Source organism: Glycine max, chromosome 16, assembly GCF_000004515.6.
Source record: "Glycine max cultivar Williams 82 chromosome 16, Glycine_max_v4.0, whole genome shotgun sequence".
NCBI lineage: Eukaryota > Viridiplantae > Streptophyta > Magnoliopsida > Fabales > Fabaceae > Glycine > Glycine max.
In genome coordinates, this window is record NC_038252.2 from 19,005,325 (window position 1) to 19,032,945 (window position 27,621).

At 35.9% G+C, this 27,621-nt stretch overlaps 1 pseudogene; it reads left to right on the forward strand.

The window, feature by feature from the left end:
- The first annotated feature begins 6,795 nt into the window (after positions 1-6,795).
- Positions 6,796-26,126, forward strand: LOC100798771 (importin-11-like; annotated as a pseudogene).
- Positions 26,127-27,621: the final 1,495 nt, after the last annotated feature.

Consider the following 27,621-nt stretch of genomic DNA (forward strand, 5'->3'; position numbering starts at 1 on the left):
GATCTAGTTAACTTAGTTATAATATATGTAAATTATTATAAATGGTCTAGTTAACTTAGTTTACCAACTAATAAAAAATAATTTGAAATATAACTTTAAATATAATTGAAATAAAGAAGTTGAAAAGGGTGTAGAAAAAAAAATTAAACAAAAAATGGACATCATTCGTTATCTAAGATCCTTATTTTATATAACGTATTAATATTTTTAAATTCTCTTATAATTACTATTTTCTCACTTATACAAATGACCATGTAAAAAATATATTATAAAGCAGTAAGTATTTTAATTTTTAATATAATACTAATTTTTTTATATTCTTTATATTAATGATATGATTAATTATAAAAATAAAAAATAAATTAATGATGATAATATTAATTTTATAAAATTATTATTATCTTTTATGTATTTATTGATTTTTATTAATAATGGGACTATGTAAGTATTTTAATATCATCTTCTAAACAAATTTATTCTAAAAAAATATATTTAAAATTAATTATTTATAATAAATCAATATTTATAAATATATTATAATTAATAAAATGAATAAATATATTTAATTATATTATAATTAATGAAATTAATATCTTTATAAATTTTATTATAAATTAGATATCTTTAAATATGTTGTATATTTAATAAATTATTATTTTTCCTTTTACGGATCAAGTTGATCCGTAAGAAGAAAACCAAGCAAGGGTAATTTTGCCATTTTTTTAGAATGTTGGGTGCACCTAGCAACACTCTTGCCAATATGAGCCAACCCATCACTGTTTTAGAAATGGACCAAAACCAAAGAAAGCAAGAGAGAAAGAAAAAGCAATCCGAGTTGGCAGAAAATGGGCTAAATGGAGCAGCTACGCTGCTTCGTCTGAATCTAAAACGCAACGCTTATGACGACGCCCATGGGTCCCAATTGTTAGCCTCCACGCTCCCATTTCTGTTCTCTGCTCAAACGCTCTCTCTCTCATACACAAACACAAACACTTTCTGTAATAAGTCAAAAATAAGGGTCAATTAGTTAGTAATTAGATAAGATTAGTAGATAGTTATGATTAGTATTTTATTAGATAAGATTGAGAAGTTATGATTAGGATTTTATCTTAAACAATTAGATAAGATTAGGATTTTATCTTAAAACAATTAGATAACATTAGGAAGTAAGGGTATAAATATTAGCATGTACTCATAGAAGGCATGCAGAAAATAAAAGTTATTTAGTTTGTTTCCTCTTGTGCTGTGTGAGTAAGAGTAAGTGAAGTTACATTAGAAATTTATTTCTAACTATAACAATTAGTATCAGATTGCTAGGTGACGATTGTGACAACAAAAGAGCTTGAGACACGCATGGATTCTTATGAGAAGATCGTCTCTGATCTTCAAGAATCCATGCAAAATTCGTTCGCGATGATGCATAAATCTATCGAGGGACTGATGGTTTCGATTGCAACCCAACATAAGGGACCTAAAATCACAACTGAGGATGAAAATCATAGTGGGACTCATGAACCCATTGTCTCAGTGGTGGATAGGGCGCAAATCCCTTTCCCCTCTTTTGATGGTTCTAATTATCGAGAATGGAAGGTAAAATCTGAACAATTTTTTGAATTGGAAGGAACACCGAAAGAGCAACGAAGTCGTTTGTTGCTATTGTCTATGGATGGTAAAGCTTTTGCTTGGCAAAGGCATTACATGCAGAATATGAATAACAAACACAAGACGTGGCAACAGATTTTGCAAGACGCAGGCAGTCGATTTGACACTGGTGCATTCGACGACCCAGTGGCAAAACTTGCAAGACTGAAGCAAGAAGATTCCTTGATTGAGTATCTTGAGAGGTTTGACACACTTTTGGCTCGTATTGCTATATCAGAAGAGTTGGCATTGAGCTTCTTTCTCTCTGGTTTGACTGTCAAATTGGAGAAATCTGTCAGGGTTCATAGACCTTCCTCAATTTAGGAAGATGTCAGAATAGCCAAACTTCAAGATGAGGTTATTCACGAGATGACCAAGAAATTTTCTCCAACGAAACTGATTCAAGCATATTCACAGACCAAGTATTCAAGAAACTAGTCTGTTACATCACAATAGCATAGAACGATTCCAATTACAACTTTGCATCATCAACATACTCAAAACCCAACATAGCCAACACATCCAACAGATTCTAAGGTATCTACTGCCAACAATAATTCCAGGAAGCAGGTTAGTGACAAGATTGCTAAAGGGTTGTGTCGATTCTGTGGTGACAAATGGGATCAAGATCATAAGAAAAAATATAAGGTGTGGGGAAAGTTAAATGTTATTTTCTCATTGCAAGATCAAGAGACTGTTGACATACAATTCGAATCTGATGAGGATCACGACCATGATTTCATAAAGTGCAGTTTAGATATAGTCAAGGATGCAAATGTTTGTATTTCCCTTAATGCTCTACAAGGTGTGGCTGGTGGTAGCACACTGCAAATGCAAGACATGATTAAGAAACAAGTTGTGCCATTCTTGATGGACACCGGAAGCACACACAATTTTATCAGTGCGAATTGGGTAAAAACATTAGGTCTCAATTCTAAAAAATATTCATGGTTTTCCAGTCACGGTTGCATCAGATAAGCAACTTGTGATAACCAAGAAGTGTAGTCAAGTGCAATGGAAATTTCATGATCTTGTATTTGTCGCTGACTTCCTGGTTTTGCCGAGCAGTACTTTTGGGGTGATCCTAGGAATGCAATGGTTTAGGACACTATGGGAAATAAGTTGGAATTGTGCTCAGTTAACCATGAAATTTGAACATCAAGGGAAGATGGTTTGCTTAAAGGGTGAGCAAGCATCAACAGATATGAGTGAACTTACTGGCAAGCTGAAGACAGCACAATGCCAAGCTATGTTGCTTGCTATAAGAGGACCATATTGCTATAGTGATTCTTCAGCTGCTGATTTTCAACGCCTAACTCAAAGTCAGCAATTTGAGTTGGATGCTTTATTAGCAACTTATCAACAATTATTCAAAGAACCTACCACTATACCTCCCAAAAGAAGATATGATCATAATATTTCATTGCTCAATGATAAACCATTTTGCTTGAAACCTTATCGATACCCGCATGCACAAAAAGAAGAAATTGAGAGGTAGTTGAAATCATTACTTAGCACTGGATTTATTAGAGAAAGTGCTAGTTGCTATGCATCTCCACTAGTACTAGTTAAGAAGAAAGATGGTTCTTGGAGGTGTTGCACAGATCTTCGAAAATTGAATGCTCTAACAGTCAAAAATAAGTTTGCCTTGCCATCAACTGAAGACTTATTAGATGAACTTCATGGTGCATGTTACTTTTCCAAGTTGGACCTCTGGAGTGGTTATAACCAAGTTCAAATGGTAGAAGAGGACATTCACAAGACAGCCTTCCGAATGCATAATAGTCACTATGAATGGGTGGTTTTGCCTTTTGGGCTAACCAATGCGCCAGCTACATTCCAGAACTTGATGAATGACATTTTTAAAGAATATCTCAGGAAGTTTATCCTTGTATTTTTTTATGATAGTCTGGTATATACAAAAACTTGGTCAGAGCACATTCAATGCTTGAGTACAACATTACAACTCCTCCAAGACAGTAGCCTAGTTCTCAATCCCAAAAAATATAGTTTTGGGAAGACAAAAATAGATTATTTGGGTCATTTGATCTCGGTTAATGGGGTGCAGCCAGATGAAGATAAAATAGTGGCAATAAAACGCTGGCCTAGGCCAACAACAGTTAAAGAACTTAGGGGCTTCCTTGGGTTATTAGGATATTATAGGAGATTTATTAGAAATTATGGAAAGATAGCTCAACCTTTGACACAATTGCTTCAAAAAGATACCGACTTCAAGTGGAATGGGGACACAGAAAAGGCATTGTCTACACTAAAGGGAGCCTTGCTCTCAACTTCGGTACTCATAAAAAACATGCAGAAAATAAATAAAAATTATGACTAAATAGACAATTTAGTCCCTGACATTCTACCCCTTTTGCATATTAGTTCCTAACTTAATGTTAAATCCAAAATAGTCCCTGTCTTTACATAAGTTTTTCAAAATAGTCCTTGTCGTTAAATTCCCAAGTGACGCCGTTAGTGAGGTGCATTGGTGGCAATTCAGTGCCACGTAGACTGTCCAACGTGGAATTGAAGTATGCTTCTTTAAATCTTCTCTCACGCAAGTTTGCTTCTTCTTCTTCTCCAAAAAAATTAGGGTTTATGAAGTTGTTGTTCTCTCACGCTGAGTTGCTTCTTCTTCTTCTTCGTTCACGCTCAGTTGCTTCTTCTTCTCTTGACTGTAAAGGTTCTACCCTTTGCTTCTTCTTGTTCACTTGATTTCTCCATGTCTGCAAGTGACAGTTGTTGTGCATTTTTTGGTAGTTTCATTCGGCAAAGCCACCATGGAAGACGTGCAGCTTTGAAGGGAACCATGTGTCCCAAAATGAAGTACAACATCAGCTTTGAAGATTTTCTCAACAAAGGAATAATATGCTGCAAATCCATGATGAAGGCTTGCAGATTTGGAGAAAATGAAGCATCAGCTGTAGATTTGAAGATTTCCTTTCATTAATAGGAAACCTTGTTTCCTTGCCTATTCTCTACTGTTTGAGACTTCTCTGTTTCTCTAGATATTTGGTTGGTAAATAATGAGGTTTAAGATAAGACTTCAAAAATACTCATATCCAGATCAAAATAAGCATAAATTCATAACCTTAATAGAATTTAGATATTGCACTTTTCTGTAAAAAAAAACTATGAATTATGCTTTGAAACAATAGAATTCTCCACCAGACATTACTTGCAAGTCATTTCTCCTTTGAGTAAATGTCAAATGAAAAACACATTTAAGAAATTATATTCTAATTCATTGAAATTGACTTCATAATAGATACAGAGAAAATATAAAGAAAATTTTATTACAGTACCAAAACACTAATATGATATGAAGTTTCACAAATTCTTTGAATCTTAAGATATTTAAATTAAGAATTTGGTTCATAACTACTAGCATGAACAACTATACAACTAATCTAAAAGAATGAAACCTGGTGATTAGTGAATGAGCACCAGTTAAAAATCAATTTATTCAATAATTGGACCCCTGGGAACTAAACATAACACAATATGTGCAGAAGCAGATGAAGCCCGATGCATCCATATTCTTATTTATATTATCTTTCTTTTTCATCAAGTGTTGAATCATCAATTGGGATACTTTCTATCACTTGTTGTGAGTTAAATAGTTAATATCCCACATGTCTGTCATCCCAGAGCTTGAATCAGCACCACTAACATCAAAGTTGAAGTGTCGTTGAGAATCAATGGAGCAGAAAAACAAATTTTGGTTTAGACACACCAGATTTCAAGTCATTAGAGGAGCAGATGAAGCTGTGATGGAATTTGCAATCTGTGAATCCAAAACAAGCTTTGCACAAACAAATGGAAATGATCAAAATGATAACAGTATGTAAGTTCTGGCAGCATACAAAACGCCACACAAAAACATAGAACACTACCTGCTGAGGATGCAATCCACTCCCTACTTATAGTAGATACTCAGAGAGACATTCTTTCTGCTGCCAATTCTAGTGCTAGAATCCACATAGAACAATATCTGAACCATATTCTTATCACACAACTCCATCAGTAGTCATAGGGGCTAACATAGAAAAGTCCACAACATGGAAGTTCACTTTTAACAAGAGACAAATAAGAAAGCAAAAAAAAATCACAAATAACAAATGGCTCACTACTGTACCTGCTTAAACACATACAATCATTCCAAAGTTAGATACATAATACATTATCTTAAGCATCAAGAGAAACTTAGGATACACTTAAAAAAAAGTTCATTCCCAGTTGACAAAACAATGTCTTCAATCAAATAACTACACATGGTTGATCTTCATCAAATCAAACCAGTTACAAACTTACAATAGAAACATAAAAAATAAAAATACATAGATTACCCACATAGGTATTTAACTGGCGAACAAAACTGGAGAAATTGTTATGCTTGAAATTCATCGGCAAGACGTGTCTTGCAAACAGGGTAGGATCCCACACCATGTAGCTAACACCGCTGTAGCACCAGGACATGATCGGATCCAGCGACGGATCGTCGACGGGGTCGAAAGTCTTGGACAGGAATGCCGGAACTGGGTTCCCTTGCAAGCATTCAAGTGGGTGCGACAAACTATTTAACTTGTCAAAATTAGCAGTTAACTAGGAAGAAGACAAAGACGAGTTCATGGTTGAGAATGCTTGAAAGGAAGACAGAGGTATGAGTTTATGATCACTTTCTTGTTTTGTGTTTTATAAAGGATGAGAAGGCGGTGGCACCGACCAAATTGAGATTGTGTTCCTGGCAACTGGCAACGGGCAACTGGGGCTAGAAATGGGAGCCAAAGGGTGCCAAATCCCCACATCCAAGTACAAAACCGGCTCCGAATACTCGAACTTTGTCTCTTTCAGCACCAGAATATAAGATCCAGAAACCATTTTAAGGAAATTCTCCAAGTTATTAGGAGACCCTCGAAGCTAAAACTGCAGACTCATTTTTGAATGTTTTTTAATCTAATTTTTCCTAATTTTTCAATTCATTCCTTGCCACATGGGATTGTTGACATGAACCCAAACTTGTCACATGAGATTTGTCAAATAGACATTCGACTAATTTACCTATTTAATCTAAAAATTATTTAGTTTGTTTACCGTTGTAATGTGTGAGTAAGACTAAATGAAGTTACATAAATTTATTTATAGAGTGTAACACTTTCTCCACATTCTCCTTTTCTCTCTCATTTCTAGTTTGTACACATTAGAAAACAAATCCTTCTTTCACTTAACACCATTTCACTCACTCACACACTCTTCGAATCTAATCTTAGAGAAACTATCATTTCTCTTCAACCACCGTCGCCGATGGCGCTATCGGCTTCCGACGTTGCAGCCATGTACTCGCTGCTTTCGAATTCCATGAGTACCGATCACCGTCTCCGCGGTCCGGCGGAGGACGCGCTCGCCCAATCGGAGTCCAGGCCTGGCTTCTGCTCCTGCCTCCTCGTAACGTTTCTCTCTCTCTCTCTTAGGGTTCCGATGAAGTTTGCATTGCGCTTAGTGTTTCGTTTTTGAGGTTTTGGCTTTTCTGTAAATGGAACTGCAGGAAGTGATTACCGCGAAGGATTTGGGGTCGCAGACGGATGTGCGCATGATGGCCACCGTGTATTTCAAGAACAGCGTCAACCGCTACTGGCGCCACCGCCGCAATTCCTCGTAAGCGCTTCTGAGTTTCGTTCTTAGGGAGAGTGTTTGTTTCTGTTGCTTTCTCGGCAGAAAATACAAAATGAAATGAAAAACAAATGTATAATCGAAATGCTGCTGAGAGGTCCTTTTTTTATTGGTTTTTAGTGTTGATAGCTGAGTTGCAAAGTTGTTTTTGTGTGAAAATCTAGCTTAAGCACACATGCAACAATATGCGGAGAGTAATGTCGCTTTTTTGAATGTGTTTTTCTTCGTTTTGTTCAGTGGAATTAGCAATGAGGAGAAAATGCACCTGAGGCAGAAGTTGTTGATGTACTTGAGAGAAGAGAATGATCAGGTTCTTTTGTTTTTCTTTCTTTTAGTGGCTGTGTTGTATGTCTTGTGGGCGCGCAGTGCTTATTAGTGATTACGTACTTGGCGACTGTTTGGAGTGTTATCTTGTTACTGTTACTATTTTCTCATTGCCAAGCTGTTTAGTTACTTGGGTCCCAGAAATGGTCTTTTTTGTTCGGTGATGGGTTGATTGGTTCATAACCCATGTTGTTCAATTTGCATGGGTTACAAGTTGTGACCCTTTCCATTGTGACGGACTTTCTGATCTTAGATACTTTGTCATGGGGATATGGGTCATGGTTTTGGTTAGACTTAATGGTAAATGATATTAGCCATCCTTCACCCCAGCATGCATTTCAAATGTTTTTAGTATTTTATTTTTATTGGCTATGCTTGTGAATTGTGATGAGTTGTAGATATTTACTGCTTCTATCCCCTTTCACTTTTTAAAACGCAGATAGCTCTGATGCTGGCGGTGCTCATCTCCAGAATCGCCCGCAGTGATTATCCCTAAGAATGGTACTTTTGATATTTATTTCTTTGGTTTTCAGGAATATTTAATGTGTCCACAATACTGCAATTGAAATTTCACCCATCCTACTTTTTACTTCTCTCTTTCATTGTTCATTTTGGTTCACTATTTATCTTGAACTCCCATGGCAATATGTTTTGTCTAACGGATTTTAATTTCCTACGCAATTCATACCTTACAAAGTGATTTGTCTAAATTGTCTTTAATACATTAATATCCAACATGCATGGTTTTTTGCTGCAAACATGTTATAAGCTGTCTTAATGTTTGGCTTCTATGCATTTTTCTGTTTTTAACATTCTTCTTAAAGCTAGTACTATATATTGATATGCTAATTTAATGACTCCTCAGGCCAGACATCTTTTTGGTTTTATCACAACAAATTCAATCAGCAGATGTTCTTGCTTCCCATCGAATCTTTTTGATTCTATTTAGGACCTTAAAGGAGTTGTCCACAAAACGCCTTACATCAGACCAACGCAACTTTGCAGAGGTGCAATCCTTTCTGTTATTCTTTTTTTGTTTAGTATTGCTTTCAACTGTCTAAATCTTTGCCTTTATGCTGTACATTGACAACTTACAAAATGTTTTCAGTCATTATTGGAACATCATGCAAACCTCATTAATAATCTTGTCTTTATTGTTCTTTGGAGAAAAAAATCTTCTATATAAAAGAAAACCTTGTTTAAACAGATTTGCTGTCTGCATAGTGAAGAGATCTTGACTACAGATATACATATACAAAGTCACAAATATGGATGACTTTTTTCATAATATTTTTTAACTTGTTCTTACAAGGGTAGCAAGGAGGTTCTATCAGTGAGTTGTTGGAAACTTGGATGTAGGTATTTGAAGGCTTTATGGCTCGATACATTAAACTTTTGAGGAGGCAGTATCGCCACTCTCCCTTAAAAGGTTGTCCCAACTATCTTAGTAGTTAAGGTCTATAGGGGTAGCTTAATTTGTTTTTTCGTTCTGGAAGGGATGTCTATCACTCAACCTAGTGTGTTCTTCAATTTTAGGCATATCAGCATGGGAGTATGTCTCATTGCCTTTTGTGAGTCATTTTTTAATTTCAACCATTAAGTTAATAATTGAGTGGATTGTGGTAGATTAAGAGGAACTTTAATTACAATAATTTAACCCTGTCAAGAGGGTGGTGAACTTAATATAGATAAGAGGAATATCAGTAAAGGAGGATATGTAGCATTGAGTAGAGGCAGGTGCTTGGGTCCAATATATTGCAATGTTTGTATGTCCTAGTTGGTCTCTATCTATATCTACTACATTAGCTAAGATAAAAACATTTGATGCCGCTGTCAAATTAAGTTTGTCACTGCTCAATACTAACATCACCAAGGATAACTGTTCTTTCGTAATGATAAAGAGCCAGAATGAATTGCTATAAGTTGTATTGAAATCCATTATCTTTTTATGTTTGGTACTTCATTCTTAATTTTTTCAGTGGTTGCTCTTATCTAACCTTATGAAATACATATGGTCTAGCATTAGGCTCTGTTGGGGTTTATATTGTATTCCACTTTATCGTTTCTCCCTATTTTTTGAATCTTTACCTTTCTGTCTCAAAATTCTGCATCTGATTGACGTAGTACTTATACAATAAGATTACTGTTTAGTACCTGTGCATGGCTTAGAAAATATAATATATTCAAATATTCAACTGATTTGTTTGGCAGATATCATCCCATTTCTTTGATTATAGCTGGCGCCTTTGGCAAAGTGATATGCAGACAATACTGCATGGTTTCTCATCTCTTTCTCAAAGCTGTAATCTAAATGCTGAAGATCAGCCTCATGAACTTTATCTTACATGTGAGCGATGGCTGTTATGTTCGAAGATTGTTCGGCAATTAATTATTTCTGGATTTCAAAGTGATTCAAAGTGTTTTCAGGTAATTGTCTATCTATCTCTTGTTTTAATTCTCTATGACGATTTCTGTGTCTTGAAGTTTAGCACCCTTTTCAAATTGATAAATTTAAAATTTAAGGTATTGGGCCATATATTACTATTATGTAGGAGGTTCGGCCAGTCAAGGAAGTCTCACCTGTGCTCTTGAGTGCCATTCAATCACTCCTTCCATACTGTGAGATTTCTATTTCTTGTGTATATATGTTCATCCTCGTGTAAGTTAGTACAAATAACTGTTATAAACGTTTGTAAAATCAAAATGAAAACATTAAGAATCATTTGGTTCCTGGACAAGAGTCGTTCCCTCATAGCATGCTACATATAAGCATGCCAAGTTACAGTTTTGTAGAATGATAATTTGTAATGCAGACTTCACTTTATATTTTTAGCTGGGATTTTGATGATCCAAACATAGTGTGAATAAATTTTCATTTAATTGGTATACAAACTTATGAGGGCGAGCCCTGGTGCAGCGGTAAAGTTGTGCCTTGGTGACTTGTTGGTCATGGGTTCGAATCCGGAAACAGCCTCTTTGCATATGCAAGGGTAAGGTTGCGTACAACATCCCTCCCCCATACCTTCGCATAGCGAAGAGCCTCTGGGCAATGGGGTACGAAGTTTTTTTTGGTATACAAACTTATGGAGGTGTAATGGAAGATTTGTACCATAGGCCCACTGTGTCTCCACACACTCTTTAACTTCGGATTGAATGTATTTAGGCACACCTTATAGTTGGATGATTTGTTCTTAGGGACAGTCCAAACATGCTTTAATGCATCATTTTGCCAGAAGTTGGATGATATAATCTTAGTTGGTGAATCTGGAGGAGTAAGTTTTAAACTTGAGTTGTGGAGAGAATGTCACACATAGTAGTCAATCTGGCTGGATGAAATGGAGAAAATTTGAGCATAACTTTTTATTTGGAATGTGTCTATCAAACTCAAAGGAAAATTCTCCTCGACAGCTGCAAGACCAACAATACTCTATGGTCGTGGATATTGCATAGTGAAGGGCCAAGACAACAAAAAATAGAAAATAAATTGCAAAGTTAAAAATACTGAGGTAGATAGTGGATATACATGAAAAAAATAAAATAAGGAGTGAATGACCCTTAAAATGATGTTTATGTAAAGCACAGTGGGCAAATTCATTGACTACCTTTTCTTTAATCTTTGGCTATGGCTTTGTAGCTTTGAATATTTAACACATCTTTATGACAATGTTTGTGTTTCTTAATCTATCTTTATCTTTCAGTACCCAGGACTGTAGTACATTAGTTTTTGTTTTTCTCATTTTTTTTGCAAATAATAAACACTATCTATATGCTATGTGATGAGATGCTTTGCTAAAGATTTGAACCTTTAAATTCTAATATTTCCTTCCCTAGTCAGACTACAATCTACAATGTCTAGTTCTCATATAGTGCAAAGAAAAAGAAAACATAAATATTATTTTTTTTCCTTTTATTCTTACAAGACATTTTGGTTGTTTGCAGATTCGTCTTTTCAAAAACAATATCCTAAATTTTAGGACTTTGTAAAGAGGGCATGTACCAAATTGATGAAAATTTTAGTTGCCTTTCAGGGTAGACATCCATACTCATTTGGTGATAAATTTGTTCTTTCATCGGTCTTGGACTTCTGTTTGAATAGGATAACAGATCCTGATCCATATCTGTTGTCATTTGAGCAATTTCTCATTCAGTGTATGGTGATGATTAAAAATATTCTGGAATGTAAGGAGTACAAGCCAAGTCTTACTGGTAGGGTGATGGACGAAAATGGAGTTACACTGGAGCTGATGAAGAAAAACATTTCCAGTGCGGTTGGTGGTGTTTTAACTTCCCTTCTTCCCACTGAACGGATAGTCCACTTGTGTAATGTGTTGATATCGAGGTATTCACTTTGCAACCACTTCTTGACTTGCTTATTTTAATTGTATTTGTCTGTTTTCTAAGCTGAGTGAGGCCTAAAGGTATGCTATGTGTTTATAAATGTTAAGTTTTATGCAAATAGAGTCAAATTAGAAAAAGGAGTTGTTCCAAGCTATTTGATTTCTCTAAATCAGTGAAGGAGATCCCTTGCCAAGTAGTCATTATTTAGAGGTTCCTTTTGTTTTTTCTAGATTGAGTAGTATTGTGTGTGTGTGTGTTTTAATTGGACAGCTTCCTGTGAATGGAGCTGAACATATTTAGGAAATCAATCAGTATTTGTAAGGTACATAAGAGTCTAAATTTTTTTAGGATAACTCTTCCTCAGATCATTAAATTGTTATGAATAAGGAGGCTAAATAGATGGGATTTGAATAATCAATACAAGTCATTATTTTAAATATAGTCTTGGAAATAAAACATGTAGAAATCTTTGGAAATTTATGTCTACCCTGCTGCCTCAGAGAATCTTATGATACTGAGTATTAGAGTATGTATGTGGCAAAATAGTAGCAATATTGCAAAACCAAAGCTGTTGCTTTCAACTTCAAGTTCTGGAAAATATGTGATAGCAAGCAAGTTCTGGGATTTTTCTGTATCATTTGAGTATATACTCATGTCTGCATGCTTGTATGTATTTTACTGAGCTGTGAGCAATATCTCAAGGTGTTAATGCAGGTTTTAAATTCACTGATTACTAATTACGAAATATACAATTAAACTTCTTTTTTCTTATATTTTGGAGGTGATGAGCTTCTGTTATTCAACTATATGATTGTAATTTGCTTTGAGACTTAGTGATATTTCTCCTTATGATTATGCACTCTATTACCAGACTAATGTCTTTATCTTTCAACAGGTATTTTGTTCTGACAGCAAGTGATTTGGAAGAGTGGTATCGTAACCCTGAGTCTTTTCACCATGAGCAGGATATGGTTCAGTGGACAGAAAAATTGAGGCCATGTGCTGAAGCTTTGTACATTGTATTATTTGAAACTAATAGCCAAGTAGGTGCCATTTAAACATCACATTATCATGTTTGTTCTCTTTTCGAGATATTTCAATCATTGACTGTGTTGACTATAGATTAATATGGGTGTGGTTGTGACTGTTATTTTTAGTTGCTAGGTCCTGTTGTGGTCTTTCTTCTTCAAGAGTCTATGAATAATTGTCCAACTTCAGTGGCGGAAATTACTCCTGCATTGCTTCTTAAAGATGCTGCTTATGGTGCTACTGCTTATGTTTATTAGGAACTCTCAAACTACTTGAGTTTTAAAGACTGGTAAGTTCATAGCTACTATGCTTTATTGACGTAAGTTATCCATATTTCGATCTTGCCATTCCTAAAAATTGAAGATCGTTTAATTTTGTTGTGTCTGGACTTTGGTAACCCTAAGAAATCACAGCCACCCACTGGTAATGGAACTCTGTACAAAGTTTCATCTGTGATAAGTTACAATCCCCTGATCACTTATTTCAAACATCTGACTGCATTTCCCAACCGAAATGGAATAATGCCACAACCAGTTATTTTCCTTCTTATCAAACCCTTGAAAATAGAAACTGATCAAACAAATTAGGACACCCAAATCTCATTCTCAACAAAAGTAAGTTTGTTCCAAGATAATCTAACAGCTACACTGGAAAAATGAGTGAGACACGGTTTCAATGTCAGATCTACACATAAAACACATATTAGGGGAGCTATATGAGGCAATCTAACTTGCAACAAGTCACTAGAGGTAACTTATTCGATGGTTCAGATTTATGTTTCTTTAACGTATTAACTATCAAAATATTTTTTTGATATTGGACCCTTCTTTTGTTTGGCTGTCACTGGATTTTAAAGCACTCTGACTATTAATCATTCATTTGCAGGTTTAATGGTGCTTTATCACTCGAACTCTCAAATGAACATCCAAATTTGCGTATCATTCATCGTAAAGTTGCTATAATTTTGGGGCAGTGGGTTTCTGAGGTATATAATTTATTGAGTTGCTTTGTGAATAAACTTCAAAATTTTCACAGTTCAATTTTATTAAAAGATTTGATGAGAAGCTTTCTTAGTTTCTTTCATGTCCCAAGTGTTGTAAAATTCAAAACCTATATTTCTGTGTTGGTTTAGTAAAGGTTTATGACAGTAAAATAACTCATTTTTCTCTTAATCCATCTAAAACCTTCACACAAGGAAAAGTCATTTGTATTCACTTTAGTCATTATGTCTCTTCTATCCTTAACAGATCAAAGATGATACAAAAAGGCCCGTATACTGTGCATTAATCAGATTGTTACAGGACAAAGATTTATCTGTCCGGGTATGTTACATAGACATGTATAATGTATTCTTGTTATCATTACTTATGTTTCTCTGCTAGTTCAACATATCCTTCTTTATCTTGTTTCGAACTAACCATGTGAATATATATTTTTTAGCTGGCAGCATGTCGATCCCTATGCTTGCATATTGAAGATGCAAACTTTTCAGAGAGGGAGTATGTTGATCTTCTTCCTATTTGTTGGGATTCATGTTTTAAGTTGTTTGAGGATGTTCGGGAATTTGATTCAAAGGTAAATACTAATGCTTGGGAACTTTTTCCTTCTTGATGGAAAAATAAATTCTTTTAGACACTATTGAAAAGGTGTAATGTAGGGTACCGAGGAAATAATTCGTCTTGGTTGGGAGTTTAAAATTCACGGACCTAGCCTGTCATGTGACCCCACCCAAATAGCCTGCACTGGCAAGCAATTTTCAAGGACATTTGTGGTGAATGCAGAGGGTTGTGTAGTGTACTAAATCTCACACTAAGGTTGTAAAACCTCAGCAACAGTGAGGAATTGGGTCTATTGGGATTACAGTTTGGGTGCTAATTGGCTATTGCTTAAAATATGCATTTACAATAGTGAACTTTCTTCGTTTTTCCCTTGGATGAATGTAGCAAGTAGGTCGTAGTTCACTGTAGTTTAGATACATTAACTTCTGTATCCATTTTTGGTTGATCCCAATGACATCATTTGATCCATGCAACCAGCATGGACGTTACTGTTGACTAGCTGGTATGGATCAAACACTGTTTGACCTCCCTTTTAATTTGCAAGTTATGGACAGGGTTTTGGAGCTTTTTTGTTATCAGTTAGTTGCTAAAGACTAGTATCTTGCCTAAGGCAGCTGAGAGGTGTGCCTCACAAGAGGGGCATCACACCTCAACCTCTAAGTGCCTTTGACTACACAGGCACATTACATTTTCTTCCATGTTACTGAAATTTATCTGCATGACAAGAGCAAACATATATTGTGTAAATTATAACCTGAAACTGAATTTTCGTTCAACATTTGATCCTATTAGTGAACTGTTCATCTTCTTTAAATATTTCTTCAGGTTCAGATTTTGAATTTGATCTCTATCCTTATTGGACATGTTAGTGAAGTTATTCCATTTGCAAACAAGTTGGTGCAGTTTTTTCAGAAGGTAACACAAGAAATATCCAGACTTTTTCTTTTATTTTGTTTACTAACCTTTGTATTTTAATACTTGAATAACTTGATTAGGTTCAGTGAAAGAAAAAGGTGCATTTTTTTTTCTTTTTCAGTAAATTGTGAATCAGTTTCTTTAATAGAAAATAGGTATGGCATGAGTAAATAAATCAACTCATTAATGATGCTCTGATTTGTATTTTAATTTGCTGCTGAAGCTAAAAATTTGTGAGATGACATGCCACACATAATATGGATGAGTTATTCAGAATAAATTTAGGGTCAATTTGATACGCACATCATGGTTATTAAATCGGGAATCAAATCGTGAATAGGCTTATTTTCCAGATCACAAATCAAAGCATATCTTGAATTATGAGATTCTTGTTATTAATGAAAAATAGCAATTAGAATTTTGGTTTAGGCTTAATTCAACCCCACAAAATTGGCGTATAAGGTGAGGATTTCCCTATACTTATATATACACTACTTTGGCTAATCACTAGTCGATGTGGAATCTTCAACACCCCCCCTCATGAATGTGAAATTTGTAGGATTGAATATTTGCGGTGGTCCAGTAAAGGCCTGATAGCAGGTTTCCCAACAGGCCCAAAAATAATTGCTAGGATAGGCTTTGAGACCAAATTAGAATTTGGGTTTAGGCCTAATTCAACCCCCCAAAACTGACTTGTAAGGTGAGCATTGCCTTGTACTTGTATACATTATTTTAGCCTTATCACTAGTCAATGTGTAATCTTCAACAAATTTGGGGAATCAAATCGTGAATGGGAGGGCTTATTCTCCAGATCACAAGTCAAAGTACATCGAGTTATGAGCTTCTTAATCAATAATGAAAAATTGCTTATATTTTTCACTTAACGAAAGATTACAAATGTCTAGATATTATCATTTTAAAGTCAAATAACTCCTGACATAATTGACAAATTTAAATGTATAAACTTGAGAATATAGCTATTAGCTAACATGTAATGAGCCACTGGACTACACATACTCAGCCTATTACTCAGCATGCAGAACACATAAAGCACAGAACCACCACAAAGCACTGCAGCAGAGAGCGAGATGACAATGAAAGATGAGATAGAGGATCAGCATTAGGGAGAGAGGCAGAGGGTGGGGTGCACTGGAACAAGGTAGATTTTCCTAAAGAAGGGCAGCAGACCAAACAGTTTGACACATTCCATCTGCCTTCATTAAAAAATGAAAAATATTTTGAAAATAAGAATTTAAGATTGGTCTTTCTTTAATGAGGCAGACTATTTGTGTAGTCTTTCTCTTCCATTTTCAGAAAAGGAAGTGTAATAAAATAAAAATAGCTTGATGAATAGGATCACAGGAACTCAAGTAAGAAGTTTTCTAAGCTGTATGATTAATTTTATTTAATTTTATGATTCAACTGATTCTGGCTTACCTGAATCACTTGCCAAAGGATATAGAATAAATTGTTTTGGATGGTAGATAAAAATATGTTAACATGTTAATCACATTTTTGTTTAGGTCTTACCCTGCAAGTTACATATCAGAGTAGCTTAGTTAACTCCCCGACTAATCAAAATGGAATTTGTCTTCTTTCTATTGCTTTTGTTATGGCAAGGTCTGGGAGGAGTATTCTGGTGAAAGTCTGCTGCAGATACAGCTTCTTGTTGCCCTGAGAAACTTTGTGGTTGCACTTGGTTACCAGTCACCCATTTGCTACAATATACTACTGCCAATTCTGGAGAATGGAATTGATATTAATAGTCCAGATGAACTGAATCTCCTAGAAGATAGCATGCTGGTAATCCTGCTGTCTTTTTTTACTAATTAGATGGTACTATTGTTGTGAAGAATATATCATGAAAATTCAACTGGATAACCTTTCAGTTATGGGAGGCCACACTTTCTCATGCTCCATCAATGGTGCCTCAATTGTTACAATATTTTTCACGCCTTGTGGAGATTATGGAAAGAAATTTTGACCATTTACAGGTTAGACCTAGCCATGCTCTAATAAATTTTCGATTTACTATTTACTCATGCTCTCTGTATTCAAGAGAAAGACAGTGATTGTTTGTGACACTAGGATGAAGTAGTCTTTATAAAAGTTTCAGTGTGCACGATTACTGGATTGTGACAACTATATCACGTGTACTTGTGTTTATATGATGTGCATAATATTTTTGAATTAATGACACTAATAGGGAAACTGTTCTTGGATATGTACTAGAAAAATGGACTTAGTGTAATCTATATATGGATTATGGAAGGAGAATCAATGTAGTTTTCTTTAGCTGGGTTTCAGATAAGTCAACAATTATCAAATTTGTGAAAAGTGTAATCATTCAGTTTTGAATTTGATGGAGGTATCAAAATTTCAGACAATGGCATCCCACTGCTTTGTGCTGTATTTATCAGCTTCATAACTTTGTTGGGCTTATGATCATTATCATGGTTAAATATTCTTGCTGGTTTAGTTAGTGCCCATCTACCCCTAACAGTCAGTTGGGGACCTGATTTTAATATCTTTGTGATATTTTTATATTCATTATCTTTATCTGAAGTACAGGTTGCTATGAACATAATTGAAGATTACATAATTTTGGGTGGAAATGACTTTCTGAGCATGCATGCAACAAATATTGCTAAAATTCTTGATTTGGTTATTGGAAATGTCAATGACAAAGGCATTCTTTCAGTTCTTCCTGTGATTGATATCTTAATACAGGTATGTCATTCCAAATTTGTCAATTTTTAAAACTAACAATGATGGATATGAACTGCTGGGACTTTTGGTATATGATGAGGCCTCCTGTTGAGAGTTATAGGTTTAGCCAACAGTAATAGCATTGAGCATATCATTGATATTTGATAGAATGCAATAGAATACTCTAACGTCTAACCTAATACCTTTATTCATACTACTTACTAGGTCTGTTAGTACAACCTCAACTGCTCAAACATATTATTTTAACAATACTAGGAACCTAATAATGCTGATATCTTCTATCTCCTTTTTTCCTCCTCTTCTCCCTAAGCTTTTGTTTGAATTTGGATTAAGTGCTTTCATAGGTCCTACCTTCATTAGCATCTTGAGATTAACTTATTAACCTTCTGAGGCATTAGGCATTTTTATTTTTGGACCATTATGATCATGTAGGACACTAAGTGGGCTGATAGTTTTGCTTGATTTTCATATATATTTTAAAAATCTTCAAAAACAGTATTCTCATTTGATTTTGCCTCTTTACAGTGTTTCCCCATGGAAGTGCTGCCACTTATTAGCAGTACTTTACAAGTAAGTCTGTTATAAGACTTGAAGCTTGAATATGTGAGAAATAAAAACTGTTCACTCACTCACTTGCTTTATTACATTCAAATAATACATATATATATACATCAAAAAGGGATAGAGACAGCTTGACAAGACAAGCCATACTGCTGTCTTCTACCACAAGCTAAGTAGGAGACTAGGGAAGCTAAAAACAAAATCTATCAAAAGATACACATAATTATAACACTCCCCCTCAAGCTGGAGCATATAAATCATATGCACCAAGCTTGGAACATATAAACTGAATCTTAGGCCCCCTTAAAGACTTAGTCAAAATATCAGCTGGCTGATCATTAGAATTAATGAACTCAGTGGCAATCTCTTTGGACAGTAGCTTCTCTCGAATAAAGTGACAGTCAATCTCTATGTGCTTGGTCCTCTCATGGAAGACTGGGTTTGAAGCAATGTGAAGAGCAGCCTGATTATCACAATATAACTTCATTTGCACCACTTTGCAGAATTTCAACTCTTCAAGAATTTGTTTAACCCACATAAGTTCACATGTAACCATAGCCATAGATCTGTATTCAGCCTCTGCACTAGATCGAGCAACAACAGCTTGCTTCTTACTTTTCCAACAGATAACATTTCCTCCAATAGAGACGCAGTATCCTGATGTGGATCTCCTATCCATGGGACAGCCAGCCCAATCTGCATCACAATACCCAGATATTTGTGTGTTACCTTTGTCTTCATAAAGCAGTCCTTGTCCCGGAGCTCTCTTTATATATCTAAGAATACGTGTAACAGCATTCCAATGATCAGCACGGGGATTTTGCATAAACTGGCTAACTACTCCAACAGCAAAGGAAATATCAGGTCTTGTAATAGTGAGATAAATTAGTTTTCCCACAAGTCTCCTATATCTTTTGGGGTCATGATAGATTTCACCTTGATCTGCCATGAGCTTCAGATTAGGATCCATAGGGCTATCAACAGGTCTACAATTCTGCATGCTTGTCTCCTCCAAAATGTCAAGAGCATACTTTCTCTGTGAGATCACAACACCATCTCCTGATTGAGCCACCTCAATACCAAGAAAGTACTTCAAATACCCTAGGTCTTTGGTCTGGAAATGACTGAATAAGTGCTCCTTTAGCTGGACAATCTTAGTAGCATCATTCCCTGTAATCACTATATCATCAACATATACTATCAAATAAACACATTTCCCAGGGGATGAATGACAATAAAAAAACAGAATGATCGGCTTCACTTCGTTTCAACCCAAAGAGTTGAACAATATGACTGAATTTACCAAACCAAGCCCGAGGGGATTGCTTCAACCCATAGAGGGATCGACGCAGCTTACACACAAGACCATACTCCCCCTGAGCAACAAACCCAGGAGGTTGCTCCATGTAGATCTCTTCCTCAAGGTCACCATGAAGAAATGCATTTTTAATATCAAGCTGATGGAGAGGCCAATGACGCATGGCAGCCATAGCAAGGAACAGACGGACAGTAGTGATCTTAGCGACTGGAGAGAAAGTGTCACAATAATCAAGGCCATATACCTGAGTATAACCTTTAGCCACTAAGCGAGCCTTAAGTCGATCAATCTCACCATTAGGCCCAACTTTAACTGTATAAACCCATCTGCAACCCACAGCCTTCTTGCCAGGAGGAAGGGAAACAAGTTCCCAAGTACCACTATGTTCAAGAGCCTGCATTTCATCAATCATAGCCTGTCGCCATCCAGGATGACTCAGTGCCTCATGAATATTAGAAGGGACAGAATGCGAAGATAGAGAGAAAACAAAAGAAGAATATGAAGGAGACAAACGATGATAGCTTAGAAAGTTATAGATAGGATGAGGATTACGAGAGGATCTAGTACCTTTGCGGATGGCAATGGGCCAGTCTGAATCAGAGGGATGAGAAGTAGCAGGATCCATGGCTTGAGGATTGATTGAAGAAGGATGAGAATCAAGAGGAGAAGCTTCAGATACTGTAGAACCAACTGGCTGTGTCCTGCGTTGATATGTAAGAAGAGGTGGAGGAGCAACTTCAGGTGGATGTGGTGGAGAAGATGGAACTTCACTAACATCTTGGTTTAAGGTACCTAGAGGACATGGAGAGGGAATCGGAAGAACATTTTGGATGGAAGAAGAATAGTCCGTAGATGATGGAAAGAAAGGTGTGTCTTCAAAGAAGGTTACATCTGCAGACATATAGTATCGCCTGGTAGGTGGAGAGTAGCATTTGTAACCCTTTTGAAGACGAGAATAACCTAAAAAGACACACTTGATTGCTCGGGCAGAAAGTTTATCTAAACCAGGGGAGAGATTATGGACAAAACAAGTACAACCAAACACTTTGGGTGGAACATGGAATAAGTGATCATGAGGAAAAATGATTGAGTGAGCACCGCATTCTGTTGATTAAGAAATTTGATTCTTAAGAGAAGAAGAAGAAGGCATTCTGTTGATTAAGAAACAAGCAGTGAGCACCGCATCCCCCCAATGGTGTGAAGGAACATGAGAAGCGAACATTAGTGATCGTGCGGTGTCAAGGAGATGACGATTTTTCCTTTCTGCTATACCATTTTGCTGTGGTGTATGAGGACATGTAGATTGATGCAGAATGCCTTTTGAAGATAATAAAGAAGAGAAATCATGAGAGAAATACTCTTTGGCATTATCACTTCTGAAAATCTTAATTGTTTTTCCAAATTGGTTTTCAATTTCATTGAGAAAGGACATGAAGATAGGCAAAAGTTCAGATCTGTCTTTCATTAAATAAACCCAAGTACATCTAGAGAATTCATCAATAAAAGTTACAAAATATCGAAAACCAAAAGATGTAACACGGCTTGGTCCCCAAATATCAGAATGAATGGTAGAGAAAGCTGAATTACATCTTTGAACAGTTTGTGGAAATGATGACCTAACATGTTTTCCTAGTTGACAAGATTCACATTCTAAGACTCGAAGATTCTTCAGACTAGGGATCATCAATTTTAGTTTTGGTAGACTTGGGTGACCTAGACGATCATGCAAAAGTTTGGGATTTGAAGTTGCTGAACAGGAGACAGACAAGTTGGACTTCATGTAGTAAAGTCCTCGTGATTCATGTCCTTCTCCAATCAGTCGACCCGTGCCATGTTCCTGGATAACAAAAGAATTAGCGGTAAAGGTTACTGAGCAATTTAATGAACGAGTTAACTGACTCAATGAAATTAAATTATAGGGACATTGTGGAATAAACAAAACAGAGTCCAACTTCAATGAGGAAGATAAAGATACTTGACCACTTCCTTGAGCTGCAACTTTGGAACCATTAGCTACAGTGACAAGATGAGGAATTTTTGGAAAAGAAATGGATGTAAAAGAGGACTTATTACCAGAAATATGATCAGAGGCACCTGAATCAAGTATCCAAGGACTGAGACCGTCAATAGATTGAGAAATACATGCTGTTGAATAACATGGTACAGAGGAAGATGAAGCCTGGTTGCTGGATTTCTCGGATTTCAGCTTTAGATACTCCTGATACTCTGTATCAGAGAACTTAGGCTCTGATTTTTCGGTCTGAGTTACCTGAGCTACTTTGTCAGGGAAGCCATGCAGGGAATAACAATTCTCTTGAGTGTGACCCATCCTCTTGCAATATGTGCATTGAGGACGTCCACTCCTTCCACCACGACCTCCTCTATTGTTGCGACCTCCCCCTCTTCCACGAGATGCAGCCATAGCTGATGTTTCCACACTTTCAGCTAAATTTTCTTCTTTCAAGGCTTGAGGCACGCGAAGAAGTCTAGTAATGAGGGAGTCCATTGACGGGACTTGGTCACCTGCAAGAATTTGATCACGCACATGATCAAAATCTGAATGTAGACTTCTCAAGATAAGGACCATGTAGAACTTGTCCAGCTTCCTATTCACTTCCTCCAACGATTTTGCTGCAAGAAATCTCTTCAGTTCTTCCACTGCTGCTCTAGCTTTCCCTACATGCGCAATCATATCATGGCTGGTTTGTTTGAGAGCAGCAACTTTCTGGGTTGCATCAAACAAACTTTGAATGTCGTTGGCAAATATCTCTTGTGCTTTCTTCCAAAAAGAGCAACATGTTTTGAATGATCTAAGGATCTCCAAAACATCCGGTTCAACAGATTGCCATAGCACTGCACACAACTGAAAATCCAGCTTTTCCCATTCAGCTCTCTTGTCATTCGGAACAGCATCAACTCCCTTTTCCAAGTGATCATGATATCCTTGGCCGAGAAACCATAACTCCACGGAAGCAGACCAAGACATATAGTTTTTCCAGTTGAGTTTGGCAGTAGTAATGGTGGGAGTTCCAGAGAATGAAAAAACAGGACCAGAAGACGGCATTTTTGTCAAGGAAAAACAAAAAACCTAACGGAGTAGAGAGGAGGAAGCACAAAATGACATGTAAACACTGCACTAGAGGCTGGAACGAAAACAGGGGAAGACGGCGCTCCGTTTGAGACAAGTCCGGCGCGATTCCGGTGGCCGGAGGTCGGCGCGTGGGCTTCACGCGCCGGGAAGAGGCGCTGCTGTAGAGCGGCGCGTGGCGGCGCGTGGCGGCGAATCTGGCCACGCGGTTTGCGGGGTTGTGTCGCGCTCCTCGAGGCGCACAAAACCCTGAACTCGCTGGCGAATTTGACGGCGGCGGCGGCGGCGACGGACGGCGGCGGCGGCGGACGGCGGACAGCGGCGGCGACGATGGTGGCCGGAGAACCAGCTCTAATACCAACTTGAAGCTTGAATATGTGAGAAATAAAAACTGTTCACTCACTCACTTGCTTTATTACATTCAAATAATACATATATATATACATCAAAAAGGGATAGAGACAGCTTGACAAGACAAGCCATACTGCTGTCTTCTACCACAAGCTAAGTAGGAGACTAGGGAAGCTAAAAACAAAATCTATCAAAAGATACACATAATTATAACAATAAGCTCATAAGATATCATAGTAAATCAAACTATGTGTTGTTCAACTAATGTTTCATAGTTCACAGTGTAGAGAATTTTTTTGGAGCCCTTGAATTTTTTTATTGCAGAAGTTAATTGTAGGATGTTTGAGTGGAGGAGATGATCACAATCCTTCTAAAACATCTGTTAAAGCATCTTCTGCTGCCATCCTGGCTAGGCTTTTAGTGATGAATACAAATTCACTTGCCCAATTAGCATCAGATCCATCAACTTCTCAACTGCTTCAGACAGCATCCATCCCAGTTCAAGAAAATATACTTCTTTGTCTGGTTGACATTTGGGTTGACAAGGTCGGTGTGGCTATGCTTTAGAGACAGTGTTTTCAGTCAGCATTTAGTCATTTCTTAAAATCAATATCTAACTAAGTTTTCAGTCAACATTTAGTTGTTAAGGGTAAATGTGTCATCTTGGCCAATTTAATGTTGTATCCTTTATTGTGAATTTATGTATACAAGTTTTTCCAGGTAGATAACGTTTCTTCCATCCAGAAGAAGACAATTGGCTTAGCCCTCTCAATAATTCTGACATCAAGACTGCCTCAAGTACTTGACAAACTGGATCAAATTTTGAGGTACTAATCTTTAAATATTATTCATTGTTTGCAAATAAGGAGTAAGTGACCCCTGTTTATGTTTTGATGTGCAGTGTTTGCACTAGTGTAATTCTGGGCAGAAATGATGACTTAACCGAGGAAGAGTCCAGGTTAGTTTTTTGTATTTATAGTCTTTTGGCATTTAGTATAGAGTAGTAGGTAGGAACCTTGGTTGATTCTTGATCTGGTTTCTTTGTGTTTTGTTTAATCTTATTAGAGATGTATTATAAATATCATTCATGTATTTTTGTTTAATAGCTTAAGTTGTTGCAATAATTGGTTATGGCAAGTCTATTATATATATTATAAGAGACTTGCCATAACCAACTATTGCAAAAGCTTAGTTCTGAAGGGAACTCTATGGTTTAGAAACTATAAGGGGGATATCCCTAGTTTTAGATGGCATTCAGTAATATTTTTAAAAATATAATTCTTCATGTCTATTTTTAATAACAGTGGTGACATGAGCTCCAGCACGTCTCCTGATGAGGGCACCATTCCTAGTAAAGAATTCAGAAAAAGACAGGTAACAAATCTATGAAAACTAGATGAAATTTTCATTTTTGAATGATGTACATCGTGAGAGTAACAAAGGAAGTGTTGCATTTATTTATTTTGTTGCTAGATCAAATTTTCAGACCGTATCAATCAGCTGTCTCTTGAGGACAGTGTGAGAAAATCTACAAAAATGTGCTTCTATTCATGGAGAATCATTTGATGCTGCAATGAGCAGTATGCATCCATCTGCATTTGCACAATTGGAGCAGGCGTTGAAGATCACATTTAATTTGAGCAGGCGTTGAAGATGGTGGTGCTATGTGCAGGCTCAGTTTTTGTGTTCATACATTGATACTTCTTATAGGGTATATTTCCTTTCTATGTCCACATACGTGGTTTTCTACTCCCCCTCGCTTTCTTTTACTATTTTTATTTTACTTTCCCTACCTACCAATTCCCTAATGTGTTAGGTTTTCTTTAACAATAATATAGGTCATTCTCTATTTTCATTAACCCGAGTGACACAATTGATGACACTTGACAGAATCAGTCATAGAGAATAACTTCCAAATTGTAGGCCGTATAAGATGTGACTTCCAAGAATAATATCAATGAACTTATGGGACAGTAAATCATTAGACTGAGAAGCATCTAGTTGTGTACTCATGATGATAATAATAGTAATAATAATAATAAAATGTTGGAAAGGATTGCCTGATCTTAATGGACCGGTTTGTTGTTTCCAGTTTCCATTTTTCCAACTCCTTTTCTTCTATTTTCCCATAGTAGTTTTATCTGGCCCAATGAGTGATCAAAATGAAGATCACTGATCATCATGCTTGAAGTTATATGTTGATTGAAATTACTGTGACTAACTTGTTCAAAAATTATGGATTATTGTAATTTGTGACTTCTTTAGTTGTATCTGACGTTAACAATATCTTTTTCTTTTTCAGGATGATATTGAAGTTTTATTACTTGGACTGGTGGTTTATGACTCACTTGTTTAAAATTGTTTCCAGGTCATGGTTTTCCTCCCATTATAATCATTTGTCTATGCCTGTTGGCAGCGCGAAACTCTGTACATAGGATGCTGTTCCTTTATTATCATATATAAAGGGGCAGTATTGAGTCCATAATGTTCATCATTTACTCTACTGAGAATGACAGGAAATGTGAGAAATGTTTATAGATGCTATTTTGGGCACATTGGGATGTGTAGTGCAAATTTTACCAAAAGTTCTTTGAATGCAGGTTTCACCCTTGGGAATACACATACTTTTTCGTACATTCCTCAAACTACGTTGTACTGCGTTAAATCAAATGATAAGTTGATTCTAATGATAAGTAAATATTTTAAATGATAAGTGGTTAACTAAATTATTGATTTTACTGGTTGGGATAATTAGTTGATTCAAGGGATATATAAACAATAAATCATTACAAGAATCAAGTTTATTTATAATCGGCAAATGATGAGTTAACCTGTATCACAAGTTATTTCTTTCATTTGGAACGAGTTTTAGCCGTTTTTTTAACTGGTCAACAGTTACTAGCCAAATTGAAGTGTGGAGATCATAGGATTTACTCTTGATTTAAAGTGTATAAGATTGTTCAAAAGTGATGATGAGAAAATGTGTATTGTCTCTACTTTCGATAACGTCATCTTGAAATTTGATTTAGTATTATCGATTATCTTCAGAAATTCGATACATGACGAATTGACGACACTTCACCGAGGACTGCTAGATTTCACCGTTAAGTTTTTCCTATCATGATTTAATTCATTATTTTTGCATTAGGATCATGACAACCAGGCATGCTATTTCCTGTATTAAGATAATTAGAATTTGTCCAATTTTAGAGAATTCAAATCCCTCTCCAAATCTACCTCTGCCTTCTGTTTCCTATTATGGCTTGCTTATCTTTTTCTTATCCACCTTTAATAGTTCTTTCTCGTGTGTGTGTATATATATCCGTTGTGATTCAGCCATTACATACAACAAAATAAAAATTTAATATTTAAAGACTAATATGCAGTTGGGTTTTAAAAAAAGAATTAAATTTAAAGGTAATTGTTGAATGAAGTATAGTAATTGGAGTTACTTGTCCATCCAGAAGATAACAAATAAGTAAAATTATTTTAGATATTTTGTGGTTGGAGTGAAAGTAGACTTATATTTTTTAAACTAAAATCTTAAATTTGAATCTTATAAATAAAAAATATATAATTAGTAAATAAAAAATTATTGGTCAATTTTTTTAATACAGATTAATCATTATTTTATACACCATTATTATTACATTTAGATAATGGGGCCCCAAGTTAGGTACTGAAGTTCCAGCTACTTGTAAACATATATTATTAGAAACACAACGTATGCTAACGTTAATATGCAGCATATGACATATGTGCAACATGCCAACACTTATTTCCATAATAGAAAGCTAGCATAAATGAACTTTTATGCATCATTTATCTAGACATGAAAGAAATGAACCTAAACAATGTCACCATAGAGAAGTTTCCAAAAGAATATGGTGAATTCACTTTCAATAAAGAAAAACATAATACTGGACCTCATCATTCAAATTCCCATCTGCATAATCCGAGGCATGCCTCACGCATGATATATATTCACATAACAAAACATACATCCTCACTGAAATATCAGAAGAAATATCCATCATCTCTCATTACATAAAATGCAAAAACAATTCGCAAATGAAAAATAATACAATATCAAA